The sequence below is a fragment of the Crocodylus siamensis genome, chromosome 3 (assembly GCF_052110815.1).
Source record: "Crocodylus siamensis isolate JL-2025a chromosome 3, ASM5211081v1, whole genome shotgun sequence".
NCBI lineage: Eukaryota > Metazoa > Chordata > Crocodylia > Crocodylidae > Crocodylus > Crocodylus siamensis.
This window is the reverse complement of record NC_143397.1, coordinates 1,061,610-1,070,889: the sequence shown is the minus strand read 5'-3', so window position 1 is coordinate 1,070,889 and position 9,280 is coordinate 1,061,610.

The window sequence follows — 9,280 nt, the reverse complement described above, 5'->3', positions numbered from 1 at the left end:
TTCTTCCAGGACCCGGCAGACAGGGAGAGGGAGAAAATCGGTATGAGATGGGGACACACCAGCCCAAATGCAGGGGTGGGAGACCTGTTCCTCGTAGAGCCCTGGGGGAGAGTGAATCGTGTGGGTCTCCACCAAGGGCAAGCTGCTTTGGGCTGCGCTGACCGTTCCTCAGACATGGATCCAAGTTGTTTCTTTGGAGACACCTTCAGACCCTGAAAGATGGCGTGTTAGAGCACTGATGCCAGCAGCCTAAACGATAGTGGCACAGAGTGGCGGGGCTGGAAGAGAGCCGCAGAGTCGCACCCATCCAACTCCTGCCTGAGGCAGGATCGGCCCTGTCCAAATCAGCCCAGACACATCCACCCTCTGAACTCAGCAAGAGAGAAAAGGTGTTTTCCCTGGATGGCAAAAGCTGCAGCAGCCATATACCTTTTTAGGGGGATAGATAGATAGATAACTTCTATCATAAACTTTCCATGACACTTTAAACTGCATCAGGTGACCCACGCACCCATTACAATAAACGCACCCGCTCGCCTGCGCTCTGCTCACCCACCCACTGCCCTCCCTAACCCAATTGCAGTTCCTTAGTCCAAGCCCCGATTTGGGGTTTACAGTCTCCGTTCATTCACTGTCCTTGTCGGCTGATGTCACTTCTGCTGCTGCTGATCCTGTTGTTTTCCTTCTTGCTATCTCCAGGTCCAATTGCATCGCTGTCCTCTTCATTTTCCCTGGCCTCTTCTCCTCTGGGGGGCCTTCCTCTGATTTCTGGTGGTAGGACTGGAGTCCCTTCAGAAACATGTTAACGCAGTCTGTTTCCTCGAGCTTCACGTGTCTGTACACCAGTAGGCTCCTGCATTGCCACAGGGCGCTCCTGATGAAGGAAACAAACCGGTCAAAGTGGGTTGTTGGGGACCCCCGATGTTTTGCCAGGTGTCCATACAGCGTCACTTCCTTTGTCATCAGCCTGACTCCTGTCACTTTTGCAAGGAGCCGGCTTACCTTTTTCTACACTCCCCTGTCCTAGGGGCAGCACCACAGGAGGTGGTCGATGGTCTCTGTTTCATGCTGGCAAGATTCCCTGGAGCAGTGGGGTCAAATCCCTCCTCCCTCCCTGCGTCTCCATGCCCTCACTGGGAGTACATGGTGTGCTATTAACCAACTGAAGTCTCTGTGCTCCTTTTGGAGGTCCAGTCCCAGATAGCCTGGCAGTCATCTTCGGGGAGCAGCTTCGTGGTCAATAGTCTGTCTCCGTCTCTGACTGCCTTGTCTATCTCCCTGTGGTTGGGCGTGGTCTCCGGGCTTTCCTCCTGTAGCCCGTACTCTCTCCAGCACTCGTTCAGCACACCATAGAGCCAGGGGTGCTCCATGCTGCACGGTCTCCCGTTGGGTGGTGCGTGCACGCCCCATGGTCTCAGGAGAAGACCTGTAAAAAACTTTACTAGACAGGTTGGTTTGGCCAATGGGTCAATCATCAGCTTGCAGATCTGGCTTGTGTACTGTGCCTGCAGGAACAGGTGGATGTCTGGTATCCCCTTGCCTCCAGCCCATTTCTTTTTGTACAGGGTCTTCCTTGCCACCCTCTCCATTCAGGATCCCCAGAAGAAAATGCATATGGCTCTCTGGCTTCTGCAGGTGACACACTTTGCAGGGGGGAAGACCAGTGCAGTGTAGAGGAGCGCTGGTAGCAACACCGCCTTCATGAGTGCCATGAATCCCCCCACGAAGAGGCAGTGCGCATGCCATATACTCAACCTCTGCTTCACCTTGGCCAGGGGTTCCCGGTCCCTGAGCTCACCCACGGCCAGGCAGGTGCTTTTACTCAAGTTGAGCTTGGCCCGGCTGCCACTTTGTAAAAGTGCGTGTGCCACGGGGCTTTTCCTACTACACGCTTATTCTGGCACAGGATGTTCAGGTCATCCATGTAGCCCAGGACCCTGGACTTTTCCGTGCTTCCTCCACAATGATTCACTGCTCTGGAAAATCCTAGATCCACCCAGAGCCACAGGCCTCGACCTTCTGCTGTCTTGTGCATCCCGGCAGACTGGCAGAGCTCCCTGGCTGTCGGGGAGAGCGCAGCCACCACCCAAGTGTGCCCGGCAGCACAGGGACATTGCTGGCTGTTCTCACCTCCCAGTAGCTCCCCAGGCAGGGCAGGGTCAGGCACCAACCAAGAGACCTCCTTCTTCCAGGAGCCACCACTGAGGATGCAGGAGACTGGGCCGCTCCCCTTGCTCTGGTTTAGCTGTCCCTGAGGGCCTGGCTGGGGCTGGGGCTTGGGCTTTCCGCATGACTCAGCCAGGCCATCCCTGCTGCCTGCCTTAGTTTCCCCACTGGTCAGTTTGGGGAGGGCGATGCTGCCTGCATGCCCAAGAGCTGAGCTCAAGGCAGGAGCCAGGCAGGCATCGGGGTGTGTGTCTGCGCTGAGATGTGCTATCTGCCTGCAGAGCTGGGCTGTGATGCCAGGTGGGAGCAGCTGGGCTGAGGCCTGGGGTTTCCTCCGACTCCACGCCGGGCTGCTCAGACCGTGCAGCTGCCTGCAGTAACTCACCGCTGCCTGGATACATGTTCCGCCCAGAGACCTCGCCACCCCCGGGCCCCCCCCCACCTCCCATTGCAGACATCAGCAGATGCGTCTGGCACCTCTGGGCCCCTCTGCTCCACTGCCGTGGGCCACCCACCCCACGGTTCACGTGCCCCAGAGCCAACCATGCTGGTGCCAATCTGACCAGGAGGGAAATCCCTTCCTGCCCCAGTGCAGCATTTGTCTGAGCCGGAGCACAAGGGCAAAACCCTCCGGTCAGGACCCTGCGGGGCTGGTGTCAGCAGGAGCATTGGCACAGCCTGGTCCTATCCCCAGCCCGGGCTGCAGCCAGCACCCAGCACCTCTGGGGAAGCCAAATAAAACACCCTGACACAAGGAGCAACAGAAAGGGGGAAAATCCCTTTTTGGCCTCATATGCCCACCAGCAACGCCCTGGAGCCTGGGGCAGCCACACCCCCTGCTTTGCCCTGCAACCTGGGTCCAGCAAGCAGAGCCACCCCTCAGCGCTCCCCCTGCACAGCTCTGTGCCCACCCCACATAACCTTCTTCCAGCTGCTTTCTCACCTTCTTGACCCTGTTTCCCAAGAGCCCCGTCTGCACAGCCCGGGAGCAATGCTGGTACAACTGACCATTAGGAGCCCCTCGCTGGACACCATCACCCTTGTCTTGCACGGGTGATGCCAGCCAGCTCTGCCCCCATTCCAGCCAGTTCCCCAGCTGGGCCTGGCCTGAGCTGCTCCTCTCCCCAGAGCAGCTCCTCAGCCCTGCCCCTCCCAGCCCAGCTGCCCCTGCCCCCAGTAGCTGTCACAGCTCTCCTGTGGCAGTGGGAGCTGGAGGCAGATGCGGGGGGGGGCTGGGTGGCATGCAAGAGCTGGATGGGGGGAAGCTGCAGGACAGAGAGGGTGGGCCAGGGGGACCAGGGAAGGAGCTGACCCTGCAGAGGAGAGCAGCCTGGACTCCTGGCCCCTGCATTGTGGTCAGCAGGGGCGACCAATGCAGGACCAGTGTTGGGGCCCCTGGTTTGTTGGCTAGGGGGATCCCAGATCCCCAACCCCTCCCCCCAGGGGATCCAGGATAGGGCGACCCATGGGACTACAGTGCCCAGGCCAGCTGCGGTAAGGCAGGGGGGTCCTGGCAGCCCCTGGCAGCACTGTACCCACTAGGCGGAAAGGATCCTCTGCTGTGTGACTCATTACAACCAAGGTCATTATCAAGCAGCCATGAGTCTAGTTTGCACATTGAGCCCTCTTATCTCCCTTATCGTGCAGGCGTTGCCCTGCCCATGCTCAGCTTCACTGCTGGCCTCTGGAGAGGGCTGGGAGCAGTGTGGATGTGGCACATTGGTTGGATGTTCCCCTTCTGCACAGCTCAGGCTAGCATTGGCCCACAGAGCCGGGACAGAGCCTTGAAGGGTCCTGAACCCACCTGCTGCACTGCACCCGCAGGGCTGGAACCTCCCTTCACCAGAGCTGCAGCTGACCGGGCTCCATCCCTGCCTCTGTCCCCGGTGCAGCTCTCAGGGGGCACGGGCTGGGGTCCCACCACCCCCACCCAGTCCTAGGAATGCTTTTACCACAACAGCCCTCAAAGCACCCACCTACCTCAGGGCCCAGAGCCAGCATGGATCCCAGGGGAGCTGGCAAAGCTGAGCAAGGATGATCCAGTGCACAGGCATGCAAGGCACCCACAGGCCTCCCAGCACCCACAGGGCCAGGAGCTGCATCTGAAGGGGCATCAGCCAGGTAAAAGGTTAAATCCTGCAGCACTGGGACATCCATCCAGGCCCAGACCCAGCAGACCCTGCACAGCATCTGAGATCTGCCATGCTCACGCTGCCAGGGGCAGCTAAAGCATGCCACCTGGCAAGCAGCACCAGGCTGTGGCAAGGCCCACCCTGGCACTGAGCTGGCAGCCCCCCCTTGCAACAGTCACACCATTCCCCCAAACCCAGAACCCGCCTGGACGAACCAGTGAAGAGCCCGGGGAGCCGGCAGGGAGGGGGCCAGCTCCAGCCAGGCCAAGCTTCGGAAACCCCGAACCAGGCATATGCCGTGCTGGCAGGCTAAGTGGATGGGCAGCAAGGAAAGGAGTCAGGCTGGAGGCTCTGGGAGCCAGGCTGTGTCCCCCTGCACATCGGGGCACACCAGAGCCAGGGCCAGGGGCCAGCCCATGCCATGCCCTGGGCAGTCTGGTCCTAGCAGGTGTCTTGGGGTTCCCGGGGACACAGGCCCCTCCTGTCACTGCCATCCATGGCCTAGATACAGCCCCGGAAGCTGCGGCCTCCGCCCTGCAGATACCAGGTTCAGGGCAGACGGGTTCCTCGGCTCTGGGCAAACAGGTCTCCCAGGGTAATTACCACCCCAGGCTGGCTGGGCAGGGAGGTGCTGCTGCTTGGGACGTGGCTCTGTGAGCTTGCAAGAAGCCAAGTGGGTCAGCACCAGCAGCGGGGCCGGCAGCATTGGCCCCCTCGCCCCACCCAGCTCCAGGCACCTGGGGCTGGGGACCTGGGAGAAACCCACAGCCATGGGGTGGGGGAAGGGGCCGAGCAGTGGGAGCTCAGCCAGGGCCCCAGGCATCCAGGCACTGTGCCCCAGTTCAAAGCATAGACACCCCTGGTTGTTGGTGTTTGCTGGCACCCAGGGAGCTGCCCTGCCCTGACCCCACTGTGAGCTACCCTTGCTGGGCTTCCCCTTCCCTTTTGCCCACATCCCTCCCAGCCTGGTACATTTTGGGCACTTCCCTGTTTCCCCAGCTAGCATGGGCTGCACCCAAGGCTTCATCCTGCCCCGGGGCTAAAGCCCGGGCACAACAGGCCTGGGCACTGGGCTGCAGCAGGTTGTGCCCTCTATTCACCCCCCACTCGCAAGTCATTCATGCAGCCCCCAGGGCCGTGAGCACCCACCTGTCCTTGTGCTGGGCCCAGCCAGGACCCAGCTGCAGCAGAGCTGCCAGCAGCCCCTAGCGCTGCAGAGCACAGAGGGGTGCACGGAGCCCGTCGTCCGGGGAGGGGGAGGCAGAAGAGGATGGGAGGCAGCGCAGGCAGCAGCAGCTATATGGACTGGATGTGGGGCATCCCCAGTTCTGGCTGCACTTTTCCCCCACACGTTTTTGTTTAAGCACTCCATGTGGCAGGAAGCCACCTCTGTTCCTCCCCAAAATCTCTGCTCGGTGACAATGTGATTAGGATGGGCCCAGAAGCGGAGACACACCTTTACCCTCTGTCATTAGGTAACCTGAGCTGGCTACGTCCCTGAGAGAGGGGGAAACCTGCTCCCTCTGCCTACGGGACTGGCATCGGCTACCTGGGTGAGGGGCATCTACCTGGGGGGCTGGAGTCTGCCCGGCAACTAGTGATGTATTTCAAATTGGTTGGCCAACAGCCAACTGGGGCTGACCTCCACTGGACCAGGTGAATGAGGTCACAGGGGCTATATAAGTTAAGACTGCCCAGGAGGAGGGGGCAGCAGCCATGCAGGGCACTCAGAGGAGCTTTACCAACTGAAACTGGCTCTCTCCCCCATAAGTCATGAGTGAGAAACGGCCTGCCTCCAGAGGGGATCTCCCACAGCCTCGGGATGATGCATGTGAGTAAGCGACTCGAGATCTGGGTAGATATCTAGCTGGCAGCAACTCAGATGCGTGATCAAAAGGCTACCTCAGCCACACTGTTTTGCTCTATGGGTTTTCTATGATATTACTCTATCTTGTACCCTATTTTCACCCTACCCCTGGAATCAATAAAGTTCTCCTTTTTGACTGGTGTGTGAGACTTATTGAGGGGTGGGTCTAAATTATGCCTAAGAGACCCCTTAGGTCTGTGGACTAAGGGAGACTTTGCTTTTTGCCCCCGACTTGGGGAAGTGCCCCAAGTGCCTGTACTGGATCGAGTACCCGTAGGACTATTAGGCCTGTTTCACTGAGGACACAGGGCCGAGACAGTCCCCTCTTAGGGTGGTGGCAGCTACGTTACCCCAGGCTAGCGAGTGTGCTCCAGGAAGGGGGTCGGCCAGACACAAGGCGCCCCCGGAAGGCGCTCGGAGCCTGGAAGGTGGTCGGGCGCAGGGAGGTGGGTGGCTCAATGCAGGAGCGCCCCCTACTGGCCCACCACACTCCGCATCCGTCACCCCACTAAGGCCCGGGGCCTCCTGGCCAACCTGCTCCTGGCACTGGCCAAGCTCACCATCTGGCTACCCAGGAAGGAGGCTCTGGCCGGGAAGGCTGCCGGAGACCTAGGTGCATTTTTCCTCAGTGTCCTTCGAGCGCATCTCCGAGTGGAGCATCGCTGGGCAGTAGCCACTGGCACAGTATCTCAGTTTGAGAGGCAATGAGTCCTGTCCGGCGTGCTCTGCTTTGTGTCCCCCCAGGGAGCACTTGTTTTGGCCTTTTGACCCTGCACGTGCACACCCTGTTTTCTTATGATTTGTCCCAAGTAGTTTGTTGAATTTTTAAGGCGCTGGCCCAGCGGTGGCTCATGGCCCTTTTTAATTCAAATAGACCCAGGCTGAGCTGGGAGCTGCTGTGGGTGCTCAGGGTGAGCCCAGGGCAGCTCAGATCCTGGCCCTGCTCCATCCCAGGGGACTGTCAGGGTCCCAGACAGCTTCCCCCCCAGCTGCGGTCCCATGGAGGTCCATCCGTCCCTCCCCACACCTTGTCCAGCACTGGCTGGAGCAGTGTCCATGGGTGCAGGGCGCCCCCTGGTGGGGCATTATTGCAGGCCATGCAGGCAAGCTCCTGTCCCCTGCCCCTCTGGCCTTGCCCTGGGGCAGCAGGGCAAGGCCCCCCACAGACCCCCTCCAAGGGCAGGGGTGCAAGGGCTGGGGGCTGAATTGAGCAGTGGGGGCCCCTTCCCCCAGGCCCCATGTGCTGTGGGACACTGGCTCCCAGCCCCCTCCCCTCCCCTTCCCCCACCGCGCTTTACTCCCCAGGTTGCATGCTCCCCTCCCTCTGCCCACCCTCTGCATGCTGCAGATGGCTTGGCCTCAGGCACCTGCTGGGCAGTGCAGAGGTGCTGCGCACACGCTCCCTGCCAGACTAGGTCTGACCTCAGGGTTGCCCTGAACCCTGAGCCCAGTGCCCCTGACTAACTCTCCAAGGGGCAGATCCCACCTGGCTCCTGAGGCAGGGGGTCCCCCCAAGACAATCTCCCCAGCTCTGCCTTGGGGTCCTCAGTGGGAGGTGGGGCTTGCTAATAGTGTCTGCAGCCCCCCAGCACTGACAAGCCCTGCCCATGGAGGCCCACAGCCCTTGGCCTCTCTGGCTGTCACACCTACTGCCATGGCAGGAGCTGTGCGGAGCAGGGGAACCCCAGTGCCACGCCCCATGGCCAGGGACTGCTATGCCCTGCCAAGGGGTCCCAAGAGGAGCTGGAGAGTCTTGCAGGTCTGTGGACAGGCGGAGTAGGGATGGGAGCTTTCAGGTTGGAAGGAGCTGGGAGGTAAGCAGGGGGTGAGCTGGCCACCAGGAGGCAGCACTAGAGCAGAGGGGATTCTGGGTAGGAGCAGGGTGCAGGGACGCACTGCCCCTGCAGCTTGCAGAGGGTGAGGGGCAGCTTCAAGGAAGCTGACATGCACAGGCCAGCAATCATAGCCCGGCTAGCACAGCCGCAGGGGCAGTCCGTGCATTTGACCGTGACCTCTACCACTCATTGATGCACCCAGTCCTTGAACCACGGACCCATCCTCAGGGGAGAGCAGGCTGCAGGCTGGGATTGCTCTCCTTTTTCTTCCTCCACACTTTTCTCTCTGCTTTGAGGGCAAGACACTACCCTGAAATGGGCCATTTGTTTGAGGTTGCTGCATCATTGAAGTGCATCAGCAGTTAGCTCTTCCCAAGTCTTAATGTTTTGGGGTCTGTCTTCCATGTGTCCTTGTAGTGTTTCTGGCCACCGCAAGATCTCAGGCCTTGACTAAACTGGGAGTAGAGGTCTTGTATTAGGAGTCAAGAGCCCGGCATCCACACACAGTGTCCGGTCCAGCCGAGGTAATGCTGGAGGTGCACTGACTTGCTGCCTGTGGCGGCCAGTAGGGGGCGCTCCTGCGTTGGGCGGCGCACCTCCCTGTGCCCGACCACCTTCCTGGCTCCGAGCGCCTCCCCGGGGCGCCTCACGTCCGGCCGACCCCTCTCCCGGAGCACACTCGCTAGTCTGGGGGTAACGTCGCCCCCACCACCCCGAGAAGGGACTGTCTCGGCCCTGTGTCCTCGGGGAAACACAGGCCTAATAGTCCGACGGGTACTCGACCCAGTACAGGCACTTGGGGCACTTCCCCAAGTCAGGGGGCAAAAAGTAAAGTCTCCCTTAGTCCGCAGACCTAAGGGGTCTCTTAGGCATAATTTAGACCCACCCCTCAATAAGTCTCCTACACCAGTCACAAAGGAGAACTTTATTGATTACGAAGGGTAGGGGAAACTAGGGTACAGGATTGAGCAATATCCTAGAAATCCTAAAGAGCAAACAGTCTGGCTGAGGTAGCCTTTTGGTCACGCATCTGAGTTACTGCCAGCTAGATATCTAACCAGATCTCGAGTAGCTCGCTCACAAGCATCTTCCAGAGGCCGGTGAAGTTTCCCCTCTGGAGGCAGGCTGTTCCTAGCTCGTGAGTTTTGGGGGAGAGAGCCAGTTTCAGATGGTAAAGCTTCTCTGTGTCCCCCGCATGGCTGCTGCCCCCTCCTCCTGGGCAGTCTTAACTTATATAGCCCCTGTGACCTCGTTCACCTGGTCCAGTGGAGGCCAGCACC